Source organism: Macaca nemestrina, chromosome 1, assembly GCF_043159975.1.
Source record: "Macaca nemestrina isolate mMacNem1 chromosome 1, mMacNem.hap1, whole genome shotgun sequence".
Lineage (NCBI taxonomy): Eukaryota > Metazoa > Chordata > Mammalia > Primates > Cercopithecidae > Macaca > Macaca nemestrina.
This window is the reverse complement of record NC_092125.1, coordinates 78,074,213-78,095,446: the sequence shown is the minus strand read 5'-3', so window position 1 is coordinate 78,095,446 and position 21,234 is coordinate 78,074,213. Positions and strand designations below refer to the sequence as shown.

Genomic DNA, 21,234 nt, shown 5'->3' with positions numbered 1-21,234 from the left:
AAAAGAGACAAAGAAGGCCATTACATAATGGTGAAGGGATCAATTCAACAAGAAGAGCTAGCTATCCTAAATATATATGCACCCAATACAGGAGCACCCAGATTCATAAAGCAAGTCCTTACAGACCTACCAAGAGACTCAGACTCCCACACAATAATAATGGGAGACTTTAACACCCCACTGTCAACATTAGACAGATCAATGAGACAGAAAATTAACAAGGATATCCAGGAATTTAACTCAGCTTTGCAACAAGCAGGCCTAATAGACATCTACAGAACTCTCCACCCTAAATCAACAGAATACACATTCTTCTCAGCACCACATCACACTTATTCCAAAATTGATCACATAGTTGGAAGTAAAGCACTCCTCAGCAAATGTAAAAGAAATTATAACAAACTGACTCTCAGACCACAGCGCAATCAAATTAGAACTCAGGATAAAGAAACCCCACTCAAAACCACTCAACCAAATGGAAACTGAACAACCTGCTCCTGAATGGCTACTGGGTAAATAATGAAATGAAGGCAGAAATAAAGATGTTCTTTGAAAACAATGAGAACAAAGACACAACATACCAGAATCTCTGGGACACATTGAAAGCTGTGTGTAGAGGGAAATTTATAGTACTAAATGCCCACAAGAGAAAGCAGGAAAGATCTAAAATTGAAACCCTAACATCACAATTAAAAGAGAAGCAAGAGGAAACACATTCAAAAACTAGCAGAAGGCAAGAAATAACTAAGATCAGAGCAGAACGGAAGGAGATAGAGACATAAAAAAACCTTCAAAAAATCAATGAATTCAGGAGTTGGTTTTTTGAAAAGATCAACAAAATTGATAGACTGCTAGCAAGACTAATAAACAAGAAAAGAGAGAAGAATCAAATAGATGCAATAAAAAATGATAAAGGGGATATCACCACCGATCCCACAGAAATACAAACTACCATCAGAGAATACTATAAACACCTCTATGCAAATAAACTAGAAAATCTAGAAGAAATGGATAAATTCCTGGACACATACACTCTCCCAAGACTAAACCAGGAAGAAGTCGGATCTCTGCATAGACCAATAACAGGCTCTGAAATTGAGGGAATAATTAATAGCGTACCAACCAAAAAAAGTCCAGGACCAGAAGGATTCAGCCGAATTCTACCAGAGGTACAAAGAGGAGCTGGTACCATTCCTTCTGAAACTATTCCAATTAATAGAAAAAGAGGGAATCCTCCCTAACTCACTTTATGAGGCCAGCATCATCTTGATACCAAAGCCTGGCAAAGACCCAACAAAAAAAGAGAATTTTAGACCAACATCCCTGATGAACATCGATGCAAAAATCTTCAATAGAATACTGGCAAACCGAATCCAGCAGCACATCAAAAAGCTTATCCACCATGATCAAGTGGGCTTCATCCCTGGGATGCAAGGTTGGTTCAACATACACAAATCAATAAACGTAATCCATCATATAAACAGAACCAAAGACAAAAACCACATGAGTATCTCAATCAATGCAGAAAAGGCCTTTGACAAAATTCAGCAGACCTTCATGCAAAAAACTCTCAATAAACTAAGTATTGATGGAATGTATCTCAAAATAATAAGAGCTATTTATGACAAACTCACAGCCAATATCATACTGAATGGGCAAAAACTGGAAGCATTCCCTTTGAAAACTGGCACAAGACAGGGATGCCGTCTCTCACCACTCCTACTCAACATAGTGTTGTAAGTTGTGACCAGGGCAATCAGGCAGGAGAAAGAAATAAAGCGTATTCAATTAGGAAAAGAGGAAGTCAAATTGTCCCTGTTTGCAGATGACGTGATTGTATATTTAGAAAACCCCATCGTCTCAGCCCAAAATCTCCTCAAGCTGATAACCAACTTCAGCAAAGTCTCAGGATACAAAATCAATGTGCAAAAATCACAAGCATTCCAATACACAATTAACAGACAAACAGAGAGCCAAATCATGAGTGAACTCCCATTCACAAATGCTTCAAAGAGAATAAAATACCTAGGAATCCAACTGACAAGGGACAGGAAGGACCTCTTCAAGGACAATTACAAACCACTGCTAAACAAAATAAAACAGGACACAAACAAATGGAACAACATTCCATGCTCATGGATAGGAATAATCAGTATCGTGAAAATGGCCATACTGCCCAAGGTAATTTATAGATTCAATGCTATCCCCATCAAACTACCAATGAGTTTCTTCACAGAATTGGAAAAACTACTTTAAAGTTCATATGGAACCAAAAAAGAGCCTGCATTGCCAAGACAATCATAAGCCAAAAGAACAAAGCTGGAGGCATTACTCTACCTAACTTGAAACGATACTACAAGGCAAACAAAACAGCATGATACTGGTACCAAAACAGAGATATAGACCAATGGAACAGGATAGAGCCCTCCAAAATGATACCACACATCTATAACCATCTGATCTTGGACAAACCTGACAAAAACAAGAAATGGGGAAATGATTCCCTATTTAATAAATGGGACTGGGAAAACTGGCTAGCCATATGTAGAAAGCTGAAACTGGATCCCGTCCTTACACCTTATACAGAAATTAATTCAAGATAGATTAAAGACTTAAATGTTAGATCTAAAACCATAAAAACCCTAGAAGAAAACCTATGCAGTACCATTCGGGACATAGGCATGGGCAAGGACTTCATGACTAAAACACCAAAAGCAATGGCAACAAAAGCCGAAATAGACAAATGGGACCTAATTAAACTAAAGAGCTTCTTCACAGCAAAATAAACTACCAACAGAGTGAACAGGCAACCTAGAGAATGGGAGAAATTTTATTACAATCTACCCATCTGGCAAATGACTAATATCCAGAATCTACAAAGAACTTAAACAAATTTACAAGAAAAAATCAAACAACCCCATCGAAAAGTGGGCAAAAGATATGAACAGACACTTCTCAAAAGAAGACATTTATGCAGCCAACAGACACATGAAAAAATGCTCATCATCACTGGCCATCAGAGAAATACAAATCAAAACCACAATGAGATACCATCTCACACCAGTTAGAATGGCGATCATTAAAATGTCAGGAAACAACAGGTGCTGGAGAGGATGTGGAGAAATAGGAACACTTTTACACTGTTGGTGGGACTGTAAACTAGTTCAACCATTGTGGAAGACAGTGTGGCGATTCCTCAAGGATCTAGAACTAGAAATACCATTTGGCCCAGCCATCCCATTACTGGGTATATGCCCAAAGGATTATAAATCATGCTGCTATAAAGACACATGCACACGTATATTTATTGCGGCACTACTCACAATAGCAAAGGCCTGGAACCAACCCAGATGTCCATCAGTGACAGACTGGATTAAGAAAATGTGGCACATATACACCATGGAATACTATGCAGCCATAAAAAGGATGAGTTCATGTCCCTTGCAGGGACATGGATGAAGCTGGAAACCATCATTCTGAGAAAACTGTTGCAGGGACAGAAAACCAAACACATGTTCTCACTCATAGGTGGCAATTGAACTATGAGAACACTTGGACACAGGGTGGGGAATATTACACACTAGGACCTGTCGTGGGGTGGTGGTAGGAGGGAGGGATAGCATTAGGAGATACACCTAATGTAAATGACGAGTTAATGGGTGCAGCACACCAACATGGCACATGTATACATATGTAACAAGCCTGCACATTGTGCACACGTACCCTAGAACTTAAAGTATAATTAAAAAAAAAAAAAGAAAAACAGGGTTTCCCAAGATTGTTCATAATACTTTTGTATTTGATAAAGGAACATAGGAAGAAAGATAGAAAAACAACAGCGACAAAAAAGTTCCTCAGAGCTGGAGGAAAGTTATGCCACTTGCTCACAGCGTATCACTTTCAATGTAAACTTCTCTGGAAGGAATCTTTCCAATTAAGAACACGGCAGAGATTGCTAGTTATTCCTCTGTATACATTCCTTTTTTCTTCTTCTTGATATAACCCTGAATATTAGCTGGGCATATGGATACTCAGAATGAAATCTATGTCCCAGTCTTTCTTGAAGCTAGATGTGGTCTTGTGACAATTTTGTAAAATGGAACGTAAATAGTAGTGCAAATTCTTCCCCATTCCTTACAGCCTGGCTGGCTAGAATACAAAAGTAATGGCTGGAACACAGGGGAAAGTGAAGAAATGTGGTCACTTTGCAATTAAGAAACTACAGTCATTCTAAATGTATCTGCTAAAAGTATCTTTTCTTATTTGATGCTTACCTTTTCATTGTTTTAATGGTGTATTTTGATAAACAGAAGTTCTTAATTTTAATTAATCCAATTTATTAGGTTCCCTTCTTTTATATGGTGGATGTTTATTGTGTACTGCTTAAGCATTTTCCTGTCCCCAAATCATGGAGATTTGCCTATGATATTTTCAAAAGATTTGTTTACCATTCACATTTAGATATATAATTCACCTAGAATTAATATATGAACATAGTGTGAGGTTGGGTCAGGTTTCATCTATTTTCTAATATGACTAACCAGTTGACTCAGAACCATTTATTGAAAAGACACCCCACTACTCTCTAGTGCTGTCTTTGTCGTAAGTTGTGTCCATATGTACATAGGTCTATTTGTTTAGCCTTGTGTCAGCACTACACTGTCTTCATTACTATAGCCTTATAACAAGTCTTTACTTTTTTTTTCTTTTTTTTGAAAATTTTTATTTTCAGTTGAGGGGGTACATGTGCAGGTTTGTTACATGAGTAAATTGCATGTCACCAAGGTTTAGTGCATAAATGATCCTATTACTCAAGTAGTGAGCATAATACTCAATAGGTAGTTTTCCAACCCTCATTTACTACTCATTTAGTAGTCCCCAGTGTCTGTTGTTCCCACGTTTATGCCCATGTGTACTCAATGTTTAGTTCCCACCTATGAGTGAGAACATGCGATATTTGGTTTTCTGTTCTTTTGTTAATTTATTCAGGATGATGGCCTCCAGCTTCATCCATGTTGCTGGAAAGGACATGATCTCATTTTTTATGGCTGCATAGTATTCCATGGTGTGTATGTACCACATTTTCTTTATCTAGTCCACCACTGATGGGCATCTAGGTTGATTCCATGTCTTTGCTATTGTGAATAGCTCTGTGATGGACATAAGACTGCATGCATCTTTTTGGTTATGCCTATATCAGATTAGTCAGCAGTCATTTTCTTTGAGAACTTAAATATATCATTCCTTTGTCTTTTATCTTTTGTTGTTTCTGTTGAAATGTCAGCTGTTCTGCCTTTCTGAAGACAACCTTTTCGTTGCTTTTCTTTCCTTTTCTTTATATCTTCAAAGATTCTTTTGGAGATATCCCCATTTTCTTTGGTCTTCCACAGGTGTATACTATATACACCCAGTGTGTTTTTCTCTTTATTTTTTCTATTTGAGGTTTGCAAGGTTTGAATCAGTCATTTGCTATTTTTTAAAATCAGCTATTATGTCTTCAAGTATTGCTTCTTTTCCATTCCCTTTCTTCTTTCCTTCTAGGTATATTCATATGTTAAATCTTCTCGCTGTGCTTTTCATATATCCTATCATCTGTTTCCCATCTCTTTATCTTTCCATGCTTTATTTTGAATATTTTCTTATGATTTATCTTCCAACTCATTACTAATCTTTTCAAGTGTATGTAAAAGCTGTTATACTCAGTCATCAAGTTTTCAATTTTAATTATTTTACTTTTTAGTTTTTCAATTTTCATTTGTTTCTTCGGGTACATGCATACATATTTTTCTCAGTTCTCTGCTGAAGTTTTCATGTCTTTTATCTTCTTGAACTTGTAAACTTACTTATTTTAAAGACTATCTCTGAAACTATAATAACTGAAGTACTTGTTGATATTTACATACTCTAGTTTTTTCCTTCTTGGTTTTTATTCATATCGCATTGTCTTCCTGTTTGTCTGCTTATTTTTGATTGTGTGCTTCATAGTGTTTGGAAAAAAATTTTTTGTATAAATAATTTGATGCTAGACTGATATTATTTTATCGCAGAAAAAATATAATTTTGCTTTTCCCAGTTATCCAGGGGTCACTAACAATACTGGATCATCTCAATCCAGTGTTACAGACTGAGAGGATTCATAGCTGAATTGCCCTTCTGTAAGAATCTATTTACATTTGGTTTACACTTACTTCAAAATGGATCCTATCAAGATTCTAATCTAATGCAAGGGATGTTTATCAGGTTCCCCTGTTGGCAAACTCTCACTCCGATACCTGTCCCCCTAAAACCGCAAGAATTTCAAAAGTGACACGAAACTTCCTAGGAGTTCTTAGGAACAAGCAGTCCCAAACACTGGGCTTACTTTCCTGCACCTTCTCATTCCCATCTCCTGAAGTGGTAATTCTGCATTTGCTTGATAGTTCTCTATTGCTTCTAATCGGATTTAAATTTCCGTTTTTCTAGTTGTCCTCAGCTGAAGAGTTGACCTGAATGTCCTGGTTTGCGTTTGCTGGAAGCAAAGGTCCTCTTAGGCATTTAAATAATATCTTAAGGCATGCTCCTTCTCTCACACTTTCCCTACTACTGGAAGTTAGATAATTCCCTTTCAAAATGTTCCTGAACTTCAGTTGTCTGTGAAAGTGTTTGCTGGTAATCTGTTTAGAAAATTGACTTGGCTATTCTTGAATCTTTATACTATCAAATACATTTTTGTATCTGTTTACAGGTTTTCATACGCAAAGATATCCTGTGGGATTTTGATAGAAATGGCATTGAATTTTCATGTGAGTGGGAGATGGAAGATTGGCTTTCTGAAAACATGGCGGAGACAGAGATCGCTTTGTAGCAAGGTTCTATGCTGCAGTTTTGGTAGATTTTCATGGAAGCCCAGTCTAGGGCTGTTTCTTGAGCCCTTCTATTGATTCTATGAACAGCTTTCACTGTTTTTTGTTTTGCATATTTGTATATTTACCTTTTATTCCTATGAAATAAGAAAGAAATAAAAATTATTTAAATTACCATATCAATTTAGATTAAAAATTCTTATCTGTTAGTATAAATACATGTCACCCAACTATTATTGCTTATGTGGAAATCATTTTAATTTTTCAAATTGTAGTAAGAATACTTAACATGACATCTACCCTCTCAACAAATATTTAAGTGTACAATACCGTATAGATAACTATAGGCATGATGCTGTACAACAGATATCCAGAACTCAATCATCTTGCATAACAAACTTTATACCTGTTACAGAGCAACTCTATTTCTCTCTCACCCAGTCCTTGAGAACTACCATTCTATTCTCTGTTTCTATGTGTTTGACTATTTTTAGATACCTCATGTTAGTGGAATCATGAAGTATTTGTTCTACTGTGACTGGTTTATTTCACTTAGCATATATAATGTCCTCAAGGTTCATCCATGTTGTTGCACATGGCAGAATTTCTTTCCTTTTTAAGGGTGAATACTATGACCTTGTATGTCTATACCACATTTAAAAAACCCATATTCATTCATCCATTTACATTTAGGTTGTTTCCACATCTTGACCATTTTGAATAATGCTGCGATAAACATGGGAGTGCAAATATCTCTTCAAGATCTTGATTTCATTTCTTTTGGATAAATACCCAGAAATGATTGCTGAATCATATAGTAGTTGTATTTTTATTTTTTTTGAGAAACCTCTATACTATTTTCCATGGCAGCAGCATCATTTTGTATTCCCACCAACAAAATGCAAGGGTCCCAGTTTCTCTATGCCCTCATCAATGCATGTTATTTATTTATTTTTAAATAGCCATTCTAATGGATGTGAGGAGATACCTGCTGTGCTTTGAATTTGCCTGATGATTAGTGGTGTTGAGTGCCCTTTCATATACATATTGGTCATTTGTATGTCTTTTTTTGGAGAAATGTTCATTTTTAAATTGTTTTTTTTTTTTTTTTTTGCTAGAATTGAAGGAGTTCCTTATATATTTTGAAATTAAACCCTCATCGGATATATGGCTTACAGATATTTTCTCCCATTCCGTGGACTGTATTTCACTCTGTTAAATTGTCCCCTTTGCTGTGCAGAAACTTTTTAGTTCAATATGACTCATCTTGTCCATTCTTGCTTTTGTTGTGTGTACTTTTAATGTCACATCCAAGAAATCATTGCCAAGATCACTGTCATAAGGTTTTCCCCTATATTTTCTTATAGGGGTTTTACATTTTTAGATATTACATGTAATTTTTTAGTCTACTTTGAATTGATTCTTGTGTATGGTATAAATTAAGGTTCCAATTTTATTCTTTTGCATGTGGATATCCAGTTTTCCCAACACTATTTATTTATTTATTTATTTATTTATTTATTTGAGACAGGCTCTTGCTCTATCACCCAGGCTGAAGTACGGTGGTGCAAACATGGCTCACTGCAGCCTTTACTTCCCAGGCTCAAGTCAATCCTCCCACCTCAGCCTCCTCGGTAGCTTGGATCACTGGCCTGGGCCACCACATCCGGCTAACTTCTGCATTTTTTGTAGAGACAGGGTCTCATCATGTTGCCTAGGCTGGTCTTGAACTCATGGGCTCAAGTGATCCATCAGTCTCAGTCTCCCAAAGTCCTGGGAATACAGGCATGAGCCATTGTGCCTGGCCCCAATACCATTTGTTGAAGATACTGTTCTTTCCCCATTGTGTATTCTTGGCATGGTCAATTGATCATAAATGAATGGATTTTTTCTAGGCTTTGTATTTATTTCTAGGCTCTGTATTCTGTTTCATTATTCTATGTGCCTGTGTTTATGCCACTATCATCCTTTTTAAATTACTGTAGCTTTATAATATATTTTTGGGAAAAAAAAGCATAATGCTTCCAGCTTTGCTCTTTTTCAAGATTGTTTTGGCTATCTGGAGTCCTTTGTGGTTCCGTAGGAGTTAGGATTGTTTTTTCTATTTCAAAATGCCACTGGCATTTTGATAGGGATTGCATTGAATCTGTAGGTCAGTTTGGATAGTATGGCCATTTTAACAACAAGTTTCCAGTCCATGAACTAGGCATGTTTTTCCATTTATTTGTGTCTTCTCTAATTTCTTTTATTATTGTTTTGTGGTTTTCAGTGTACAAATCTTTCACTTTGTTAAGCTGTTAAGCATTTTTTTCCCTTTTGATGCTATTATAAATAGGATTATTTTCTTAATTTCCTTTTTACATAGTTCACTATTAGTGTGTAGAATGCAACTGACTTTTATATATTGATATTGTATCTTGCAACTTTACTGAATTTGTCTTAGTTCTAACAGTTTCTGTGTGTGTGTGTCTATATTCTTTAGAGTTTTCTATGTATAAGATCAAGTCATCAGCAGACAGAGATAATTTTACTTCTTTCTCTCTGATTTGGATGCTTGTTTCTTTCTCTTGTCCAATTTCTCTGGCTGGAACTTCCAGTACTGTGTTGAAAAGAAATAGACTGGGCATCCTTGTCTTGTTCCTAATCCTAGGGGGAAAATTTTTCAATTTTTCACCATTGAGTATAAGGTTAACTGACTTTTCATATATAATTTTTTTAAATGTTGAAGTCTCCTTCTATTCTAGTTTGTTGAGAGTTTTTATCATGAAAGGGTGTTGAATTTTGCAGAATGCTCTTTCTATATCTATTGACATGATCGTGTGGTTTTTACCCCTCATTCTGTTTATGTGGTATATTACACTAATTTTTGTATGTTGAAATACTTTGCATTTCAGGGAAAAATTGGAATTGATTATGGTGTAGGATCCTTTTAATGTGCTGTTTAGTGTAGTTTGCTAATATTTTGTTTTGTTTCCTTTTGTTTGAGACAGGGTCTTGCCTGTTGCCCAGGCTGGAGCATAGGGGTGTGATCATAGCTCACTGTCACCTCAAACTTCTGGGCTCAAGTGATCCTCCTGCCTCAGCCTCCTCAGTAGCTGGGACTACAGGTACATGCCACCAAGACTTGCTAATTTTTAATTTTTTTGTGTGGAGACAGGGTCTTGGTATGTTGCCAGGGCTGGTTTCAAATTCCTGGTCTCAAGCAATCCTTCAGCTTCAGCCTCCCAAAGTGCTGGGATTACAGGCATGAGCCACCACAACTGGCCTTTGCTAATATTTTGTTGAGGATTTTTGTATTTATGTTTATCAGGGGTATTGGTCTGTAGGTTCCTTTTTTTTTTTTTGTAATATCTTTGGCTGGCTTTGGCATTAGGGTAATACTGACTTCAAAAGAGTTCGAAAGTTTTCTCCCCTCTTCAATTTTTTTAGAAGAGATTGAGAAGAATTGGTGTTAAATTTTCTTTAAATGTCTGGTACAATTTACCAGTGAAGTCATCTGGTCTTGGACTTTCCTTTGTTGAGAGGTTTTTGATTATTGATTCAATCTCCTGACTGGTTATAGGTCTGTTCAAATTTTCAGTTTCTTCGTTATTCAGTCTTGTTAGGGTGTATGTTTCTAAGAATTTATCAATTTCTTGTAAGTTATCCAATTTGTTGGTGTATAATTGCTCATAGTAGTCTCTTACTCTTTTTAATTCTGTGGCATTAGTTGTAATGACTGCTCTTCCATTTTTTATCTGAGTTTTCTCTTTTTTTTCTCTTAGCCTAGCTAAAGGTTTGTCAATTTTATTGATGTTTTTCAAAAAAGTGTTGCTGATTTTTAAAAATTATCTATTTTATTTATGCTCTAATCTTTATTTTTCCCTTTCTTCTGCTGAAATTGAGCTTAGTCTGTTCTCCTAGTTCTTTGAGGTTGGTTTGTTAGTTTGAGACTTTTCCTCTTTATTAATGTAGGGGTTTATTGCCAAAACTTTCCTCTTGGTAATGCGTTTTTTGCTGCATCCTGTAAGTTTTGGTACATTTTGTTTTATGTCCATTTGTTTCAAGATGTTTTCTAATTTCCCTTTGATTTCTCTTTTGACCCACTGGATATTCAAGAATGTGTTGCTTAATTTCCACATATCTGTGGAGTTTCTAGCTTTCCTTTTGCTGTTGTTTCTAGTTTCATTCATTGTGGTTGAAGAAGATACTTGGTATGATTACAGTCTTCTTAAGTTTGTTCTACATATGTCTGTTAGGTCCATTTTATCTATAATGTTCTTCAAATTTGCTGTTTCCTTATTGTTTTTCTGCCTGGATGCTCTATCCATTATTGAAAGTGGGGTATTTAAGTCTCCTATTATTACTGCATTTGTGTCTATTTCTCTTTCAGTTCTGTCAATGTTTGCTTTATATATTTAGGTGCTGTGATGTTGGGGATGGATATAGTTATAATTGTCATATCTTCCTGGGTCAATTGGCCCTTTTATGATGAAATAATGTCTTTCTATATCTCTTGTGATAGTTTTTGACATTATGTAATAATAAATGTCAACTCACCAGGAAGACATGACAATTATAAATTATAGTTTATGAAATATCGGTTGCTTGAGTTTGGTTAGATTCATTTGTAAAATTGTCTAGGGCCTATACCCTTTTGGTGTGGGATAGGAGCAGATTTTTGAATGACATTTTAGTTTCCTTAATGGCTATTGGTATGTTCAGGTTTTCTATTTATTTTTACTTTTGAGTCAATTATGGTAATTTATATTTTTTAGGCATTTGTATATTTCATTTTCCAAATTTATTTTAGTAAACTTGTTCACAGTGTACTCATGTTTTTAAATCTCTACCGATGTATAGTTACCAGCGCCTTTGTTCTCATATTGCTTATTTTGCCTTTTCTTTTTTGCTGTTGTGATTTGGTGCAGATTGTTTTATGAGACTTTTCAAAGAATAAACTTCTATTTTTATTGTTTGACTCTTCTTTTTTGTTTATTTAATAGTTCTGTTTTGGCCATGTTAAGGTTTGTATGCCTGCTTGACATCCAAGTGGAGATTTTAAGTAGGCAGTTGGATATCCAAGTCTGGAGCTTACAGAAGAGGTCAGAGATGGTGACATAAATTATGAGAATGATCAGCATAGAAATATTATTAAAAACTATTGGGCTAGATGAGATCACCCAGGAAATAATGTGGATCAGTGCTTCTCAAAACTGTCTGTGGGGAAGGACCAGTTTTATTTTTCTAATCCAATCTGATGCAAACCAATACTTTGTAAAATACAATGGTATAAATCATTATAAAAATGAAATATAAACTATTAAAAAAACTATCAAATTCAAGCCTAATTTTTTATTCTTAGATACAAGACTATAAACATATACTGTCAAATTGTGATTAGAACTTTCTAAAGGCTTAGTCAGTTTCTGTATTTCTGTCATTGCAGTCTGGTAACAAACAGTTAATGGACTGACACTGGCATGCATACCAAGGCTTTGAGTGACACTGTGTGCATGGAAAAGAGAAGAGAATCAAGGACGGAGCCCTGGGGCACTCTGACCTTTGGCGATCTGGTAGTTGGGGGAGGAGCCAACAAAAATGCTGGAGGAAGAGCAGCCATGAGGTAGGAGGAGAACCAGGCAAGTTTACAGTCAGGGAGGGATGGAGAGCATAGTGTTTCTAGGAGGAGGCAGTGGTCAGACGTTTCAAATGCTACTGAGTGGATTGGGTTGGGTAATACAAGGACAAAGCATTGATCATTGACTTTGTCAATATTTGACAAATATTAGGGATGAAAGTCCCTTTAGAATGACGTGGAGAGAGGATGAGAAGGGAGAAAGTAGAGCCAAGTACAGACAGCTTTTTCTAAAAGTTTTACTCTGGTGGAGATTAGAAAAATAGGGCTACGATTGGAAGAAGATATGGGGTCAAGAGAAGGCATTTTGTTTAAAAAACACAAGGGATAAATATTGTATGATTCCATTTATGTGAGGTCCTTAGATTGGTGAAATTCATAGAGGCAGAAAGTAGTATGGTGGTTGCCAGGGGCTGGGAAAGGAGGGAATGAAGAGTTAGTGTTTAAAGGGTCTTCAGTTTTGGTTTAGGAAGATGAAAAACAAAATGGATAGTGGTGGTGATTGTGCAACAATGTGAATGTGCTTAATGCCACAGAATTGTGCATCTAAAAATGGTTAAAGGGTTAAAATGGTAATATCGTAAATTTTATGTTACATATACTTTACTACAATAAAAGACATATTATATATGAAATATTAAGTGATACTTTTATGTGGATGGAAATAATTCAGTAGAAAAGAAACTGATGGTGCAGGTGACCCCCATTCAGAAGCAGTTTTACTTCAGTGGCTTTCATGTTGGGAAATTACAGTCTGAGTCCCAGTCTGTGAGCAGGGTCTGGTGGTGGGTGCGTCCTCATCTGTTTTCCAAAAAAGCAGCTTGTTTCTCGTGGTAACTCCGGCCTTCATTCTTGTGTGTGCAAACCAGGCTGGTGGCTTTGTGTAAAAAACCTGGTTTGGGTTAGTTCCTTTCTTCCTGAGAAAGTTGAAATTCCACTACCCATTGTCTGCTGTGTGTATTGAATTGAGGCTTGAGTCTTTGCAGACTTATTATGCAGAGCTAAAGGTAATAAAAGGTAATAATTAATATTAGTTGAGTAAACTGTATACCAGGTACCTTACACTTACCCCCCATAAGCTTCACAAGAGCCCTATGAAGTAGGTGTTTTTATTAGTATGACCAGTTTACAGATGTGGAAACTGAGGCACAGCGATGTTAAGTAATTTGCCTATCGTCATACATTCAGAACATAGGAAGTGGCAGCTTTGGGATTTGAACTAAGGCAGCCTTACTTCAGAACTCCAGTTTACATAGAGGGTAGATACAGAAGTGTGAATTCATCATAACATCAGCACTATGTTTACATTGTGGGTAGTGGATTTTGTTTTAGCAAAATATGATTTATCACATTAAAGTAATGTCATTCACTTAATTTTTTTGCTGGCATTACATTTCTATATGTGTTTCTTTTTAGAGCTATAAATGATCTAAAATATATAACCTAATTTTATGTTTTTGCATATTTGCTTAATATTATAATAAAATATTATTTTAACCAACAATGGAAGTCTTAAAAACTTTTTGTCCTTAGAGTTTAAGTTAAAAAACCATAATGGTGTAGTTTTTTTAAGAAAAAAATTTTTCTGGAAGAAAGAGGATCTTTGTTTTTTTTTCTTAGTTCCCTGAGAATTAACTAGACTTCTGTTTGTAGAGAGGAATTAGTGTATGACTTAACAGAACTGTTCTCATTTGACCTGAAAAGACTGTATTTGAGGGACTTTCTGAGACCTGTTCAAAGGCTTCAGCTGCCTGGGTAACCGAGCAATGTAGAAGCAGAATTCCAGTTTTGAATTGCTTCCCAAGGCAGGCTTTATTTAGTTCAGGGAGAGATGGAATGCACTGTGATTCTTAAAGAAACTTGGTGTGATCTTGCATTGCGATAACAGATTTGTGAGACACTTTTCCATGGGCATTTTCTTAGAGGAAAAAAAACCACCAACAACAAACAAACCAGTAGATTGCGATGATCTGTTCTGTTTCACGAAGGTTGCAGAAGATGTTAAAAACAGGAGCAACTAGATGACAGACTGTGAAGTTGACCAGGGACCTTTGTATTGCCCCATTATGTATTCATTCCTATTCCTAACCAACTTAGTGCAACAATGTGCCTTACTTTTTGGTGTGGGGGTCAGGAGTCATAGCTGTTACTGTAGCGCTATAACAACCTTGTAAGGGTTGAATACAAAATGAACATCATTTTCACAGGCTTTTAGGTTGACTCCTTGGTGACAATGAAAAGGTTTAATCTGAGCTCACAAAATTTCTCCTAGACACTATAATAAAGTTTTACCACTCCTATAAGGTCTGCTTTGAATTCCAGTTTACCCTGTCAAATAATGGGAAATCATTAAATATTTCCTGAATTAATTAACGAATGATACTTTCATTCCTATCTGATACTTTCCAATATTATTTTGGAATATTATTTGACAGGGGAGTATATACTTTTTAATTTTGATCCTTTACTGTCAGATATTTCATGCCTTGAAAAACCCTAATTCTGAGCTAGAATTCTTCATAGCATGTGAATAAGATAATAGAAAAAAAAATATTACATGTCTTAACAGTAACCACATTTGTTAATAACATGTCTGGGTTAAGCACTTTTTTTTTTTAAATCGTAAATCATGGTCATCTTATCTCCAACCCAGCTGCTAAAAGCAAAAGCACAAGTGAGTTATTACTTGCTGGTTTTTCACAATAAGACTTAAACAGGTAATCAGTTGCAAAGGAAAGAGGAAAATCTGAAAGAAAAGTTGGAGTTCCTGCTTATTGCCTTTTGCTGTGATAAAGTATTAAAGACTAGTGATAACAAAGGCAGAGTGATGACACCCAGCATCTGCAAGATTGGGATAATAAAACTACCGCTCTGATAAGATTAAGTGCAAATTCACAAAAAGCATATAATTATTTAAAAACCAGTAAACACATACAGAGTGCTTAGTACATTCCAGACATTCCTTGTCTTAAGGTGTTCACAGTTTAAACTCATTCAGTTCCTACATTGATTCAGTGAGGCAGGTCATTGAATGATGAGGTCATCATCATTTATTCCTCTTTGATAGATGAGGATGACTGAACCATAGGGAAATGAATTTGCCTGAATTAATCAGCTAGTAGGTGACAGAGCCAGGACTTGAACCTAGGTGGTCTTGCTCCAGAGCTCACACTCTTGACTATGAGGCTAACACGGCTTCTCAAAAGATGGCAGCAAATGTATGAAATGTTGATTATCCTTAAATATCATTGATGACCCAGATCTCACAATCTATGCTTTGGAAAAAATTGAAACACTTTTATTGTGATAAAGTCTTTCTTATTATCCTTAATCCCAAGGAGTTAGAAAGGATGCAGGCATTAATGCCAGTAAATTACCTTTAGATTTCTGTTTGGAATTTGCCATTTAAATGTGGAAAGGCAATCATTATCTATAAATTTTAGCAGCTAATATTTACTGTAAGTGCACATAGAAAAGTGCACATAATAAGTCAGATAAAAATCTGGCATCAGACAGAGAGAAAAGCAAAATAACTTAAAAGAGACCTAGAGTTCATCATGCACTTTTTGCTACATTATTTAATCTTAGGGCATTGTTTCATTCATGTTTTCTTCTGTTAAAGATCAGCTAGAGCAATAGCTATAAAGAATTTCGAATATTAAGGTAATAATTTTTATGGTACTTTTATTCTAGAAAGACTACAAAAAGTTTCCAAGAGATAGACTGAAATCTTGAGTATTAAGATCTCTTCATGTTTCAGAATATAGAAAATTTGCATTCAGCTTTAACTAGTCCCTGAACAAATATAATTTTGTTTGGGAGACATAATTTAATTCACAGACAAAACAGGGTGAAGATGCAGATGCCATTAAAAAAATCACCCAAATAATGAACATGGTAAATAAGGCAGGTATTTCATTATATTAGAGAAAAATGAATTCATTTTATGTGGTTATTGGTTTCCCAGTAACAGCATTGAGATAAATGTAATGCTATATAGATATTTACTTTTGATTTGCAAGGCAGCTGAGAACATCATCCAAACATTTTGCTGCAGTGGCTAAAAGAAAATAAATCATTGATAGTGGTTATTGCTTGTAGGAGTATTATGTTAGGCAAATAAACTTTTAATTACAATTTTTTTACGGACATCATAATCTCATTACATTTCTCAAAACTTTTAGATTAGTCATGGTTGCCTGATGCTACTTAAAGGAGGCAATTTTCAATTTGTAGTTAATAAATAAGAGACTCACTACTCAATTTCAAACTTGAAATATATTTAAAAGAAAACATTTCATTGCCAAACTGTCAATGTACTTTTTCAGTGATTTAACTTTCTCTTGTAGAACCAGTAACATATTTGGTATAATATTAATGAGAATGTTACAGATTAAATATTTAACTTGAGCACATTTATTTACTTTCATAGTATCAATTTTGTGTCATATAACATACATCGAATTATACATCAAATTAACATGAAAGTGACGTGGAATTTGTCAGTTCAATAATTTTTTTCTAAATGTATAAAATGAATTAGAAACAAATTAAAGAATATAAAATTCAATGTCTTCTTAAACACCTGTTTATTTCCTTAGAAATCTAGTATTTCTCATGAGAAATATCGTATCATCTGGAATAGGTTAGCATGACATTAAAAGCTAAAAATATGTAATCCTCAGAACAATTTTCTCTTAGTTCAGGAATGGTCAGTTGTAATAGCCTTGTCAACATCTCTCCATTTACGCTTTTCAGGTTAATTTTCTATGTATTCTCTTTATTCCTGAAGTCCTGAATTTATACATTCTACAAAACTGAATAGAGTCCTTTAAAATTTTTTGAACATATTCCGCATTTTCTCATCTAATGCCCTTAAGCTGAATAGTGGAGTTATACTTAGTTTTGTTTTGAATATCCTTAGCTAGAGCGAAATGTCTTTACAATGACTATGACTGAATGGCTCAACATTTTAAATTGTGAACAACTCATCAGCTTACCTAATTAGTTGTATTGTAATTCAATATTTATATTCCCTTTAGTTGTCTTCCAAAAATCGGAATAGTTATTTGATAATTTTTATACATAAATAAAATAATCTTTCTGATTATAGTTTAGATTATAACAGTTATAAAAACATATTTATAACATAATACATTAGTATGTTAATGTATTCAGTCACAAGGAGTTAACTTTTTAATTCTTGCAGGAAAAAAAATGAAGACTTTTTAATATCAAATGTTAACTTTTCAAACTCTAGTCGTTAGTAATTAGAATACTTCTGTTTTTATAAGTGGCACAAGAACTTTGTAAATTCTCAAGATGCAGAGAAACATTTCTGGAAAAGATCGATTTGGAAGGTATTTTTGAAGAGCCTATTCCTTAATTAAGTGCCAACATAGTGACTACAGACTCTGAAATTTGGTCTAGAATTATGTCCCATGTGAGCTAATGTCATGTTTTCTATTTTACAGGTTTGTCAAAGGATTAATCTAAGCAAAACTAGCATTTCCAAGGTTGAATTTAAAAGGAGTGGGCTATTTTACACATATATAAGTGTGGAGCTTGAATTTGTCTGAGCATTCATTCACGTTTATTAACGTATAGTGTAAGAACAAAGACAGGAAGCATTTGAATGAACAACTGATTAGCAATTATCTTAGTAATTTTTGACATGAAAAAGTTTAGTATATGGTAATATGAAACCAGCTAAGTTGCTGACATAAAGAAAGCATAAGAGGTGATCTAAAAATCAACAAAAAAATTGTCCAAGGTCTTCTCAAATTTTGAATTTAATAGTGCTTATCCCCCTCCATTAAATAATTTCTAGGAAATTCTTTTCCTGGAGTTTTGACAGCCTATAATTTTTAAAAGAGTTTGCCTATTAGTGTATTACATTTATTGATATTTGTTAAGCACCTTAATTTCATCTTCATCAGCCTGAAACATCCTCTTCATTTCACGTAATTTCTACTGTAAGAAAAGTATATATTATATACACATACATGTTGCCTCTATTTCCTTAAGGACACCAAAGTCAAAACATGGATGTGTAAATTAATTTCTCTCAACATAGGTAGGGACACTCATCAATCCTTTTATCTCTTGAATTTGTTTTCATATTTTGTTCTGCATCATTTTATGTTTTTATATGAAGTCTTATATCATATGCAAATCATATTGTGTCTAAAAGTTTAGTTTTGTAGGATTGTAAATGATCAGTATGAGCTCTTCTTTCCTTGATATATGGTCATGGATTGCATTCCTACTGGCATGACCTGACCTTACTCATTTCACTTTGGGGATAGTCTATGAATTTTCCAGAGTTGAGTTAAACATTTATCTCTCTCCTAGGAAAATAGCTTTGCTTCCATTTAAGCATCAAAGCTTAAAATTAGCCTTAACTTTCAGATGATCTGTATTTAATATGTTCTTTGTAAATTTCTTTTGTAGGATCAGGAAAAATAAAAACAGAAAAGGTTAAGAAACGAACACCACGTTCATTCATCTTTAGACACTTTGAAAGGAGAAAAATCTCCAGTCAAGAGATTATTTGATATTTTTAACATATAAACTTGTACTGAATTTAATTTAAAAATAAACAATCTTTTTTTTTGTTTGTTTGAGGGAGAGAGAATATGTATTTAGAGATAGAAGAGGAAATCTCATTGAAGCAACAGAGATGATTTTTATAAAAAACATTTTTGAACAAAATTTATTAAAAAAATTTTAATTTGTTGTACAATTTTTGGTATTGGTGGTCTGAGTCACTGCTTACAATTGCTTTTAAAAGTAATCTATTGGATGTTTAAAATAAGCATGTTTATCATTTTAAGGAACTGCAGATTCAGATAAAATACTATAACTCATCCAATAAATTATGAAGTTGTTTGCAAGTGATAGCCATGGTGAAAAATAACTGGTAGCCTTATTATTATCATCATCATATTTTTTTATGACTGCATAGTCTTCACCTTGTAGTGCAATGAAAGTTTTTGTAGGTCCTCTTGAATTGGATGCGTTTTTACAAATCCTCCACAGTTAGATAAATACACGGCAGCTGCCAAACCTATAAGGGCTGAATATATCTGCTGAGAAAAATTCTACGCTTTTCTCCTTGGGGCTGCAACAGAGTCTAATGACTTTTGGAAGTTAAAAAAGCAGAAATTCATTCCAAACCTTATCTGTGGCCTGGAGGACCCCCCATATGTCCAGGATCTAGAATATACAGCAAATGAAATCTTGTTTGAGTATGAAACAGCAATGGTGCCTTTATTCTTGGACAAATCAGCAACAGAAAGGGCTTTAACTTGCTGCTGCCCCATTTGTTGTACCCCAAAGACACAGAATCAGTAATCCCTTGTTTTTTTCCAGCCCCCCAAAATCTGTTTTCTAGAAGGCACTTGGTAGGCTAATAAACACTAGCATATAATGTTATAATATATTATATTGTTTATAATTTGCTGAGATTTAATACGCTGCTTCCTCTCAGAAATTTGCATGCTCATTATAGACAATGATGTAAAAAGAGGGGCTTCTGAAGTGTGAAATTTCTGGGATCACTGGGTCAGTCCAGAAGGGCCAGCGTTAGGTGAGGAGAGTGAGGCTGAATCATGCAAGTGCAGGCTCTAATTCAGTTTTTATTAAAATTTTTGATATTTCCCTCATCATGATTTCTCTGTTAATTTTTTATTTTTGAAAAGATTGCATCAAAATGTTATTTATCTTGATTACTAAGTTTTTAGACACATCCTTAAATTCTGCACGCCAACCCCGCTACCCCCAAGTTCAGTGCCTTACTTGCTTCACCCCAGTCCTTGCCCATTCAGGAGGAAGTGATCTTTTTTGGGGGTGGTGGAAGGGAGGTATCCACCATTCCCAGTATTCTAGACATCACAGTGCAAAGTTGCCACCCAGTCCACCTTCCCAACTGAACTCGATGGTCACCGATAAAGAGTTTCACCATGTCTATCACAAGTACGCTGCGTAGGGCAACTGAACTGGAAACTTGCCACGAGTCCAGTGATGTTGGAAAGGTTTAATGGGTTCATGTAACAAGGGAGGAGGAGGTCCACGGGTTCAAAGGATCATAAAATAATAAAGTCATATAACATTTTTGAATTACTCTAATAAAAAAATAAAAGACTTACCATATTGCCATGATATCTGTAGCCCTGGAATGATATTTCACTTTACATAGCTAAGTGCTCAGTAGTCATTATTTTTAACATTTCAATTCGCTGGCTTTTTCTGGTAGGATGAAATAGATGTAACCAGGTTGGAGATAATATGTCCTAAAAAGCATAGGATTTAATATTCACTTTCCAGAGAGACAAATGAGGGCTTCCAGTGTGTGCCTCAGTTGCCTTGGGTGAGAACTGAAGGCTCAGTACTCCCAAGCCTGGAGTGTGATCAGATTTCAGCCTTCAAAGGTCAGCATCTGAGGCTTCTGAAGTGCAGTATTTGGAGTGCTTTTGAAGCTTATGACAGGCAAGAAGAATAGTTTAGTTGTGTTCAGCAACCCTGAGGATTCATAAGCAGTGCTGTTTTGAGTTGAACCTATAATGTGTTTTGGTGGAGTTTGTTTTCCTTCTGTAGATCAGTTTCCTGGTTTTAACAAAATAGGAAACCTACATAGGGAAGCTCTTAACTGCAGCTGGGCAAGAAGACAGGACTACAGAGGGGATAATCTGGGTAAAAACCAAAAGTTTAAATTCATTGATAACTTTGCTTTTATATATGAAAATAGATCCCCAACTAATATAGGCTTTTAGT

General features: G+C 35.0%; 1 long non-coding RNA gene across 1 annotated transcript; it reads right to left on the bottom strand.

Moving 5' to 3' along the window:
• Positions 1-13,303: 13,303 nt before the first annotated feature.
• On the bottom strand, positions 13,304-20,891 carry LOC105493494 (uncharacterized). Its single transcript, XR_011608755.1, has 3 exons — positions 20,610-20,891; positions 16,468-16,519; positions 13,304-13,460 (listed from the first exon to the last, which is right to left on the bottom strand). It is a non-coding gene; the product is annotated as an uncharacterized lncRNA (long non-coding RNA).
• Between the last annotated feature and the right edge of the window lie 343 nt (positions 20,892-21,234).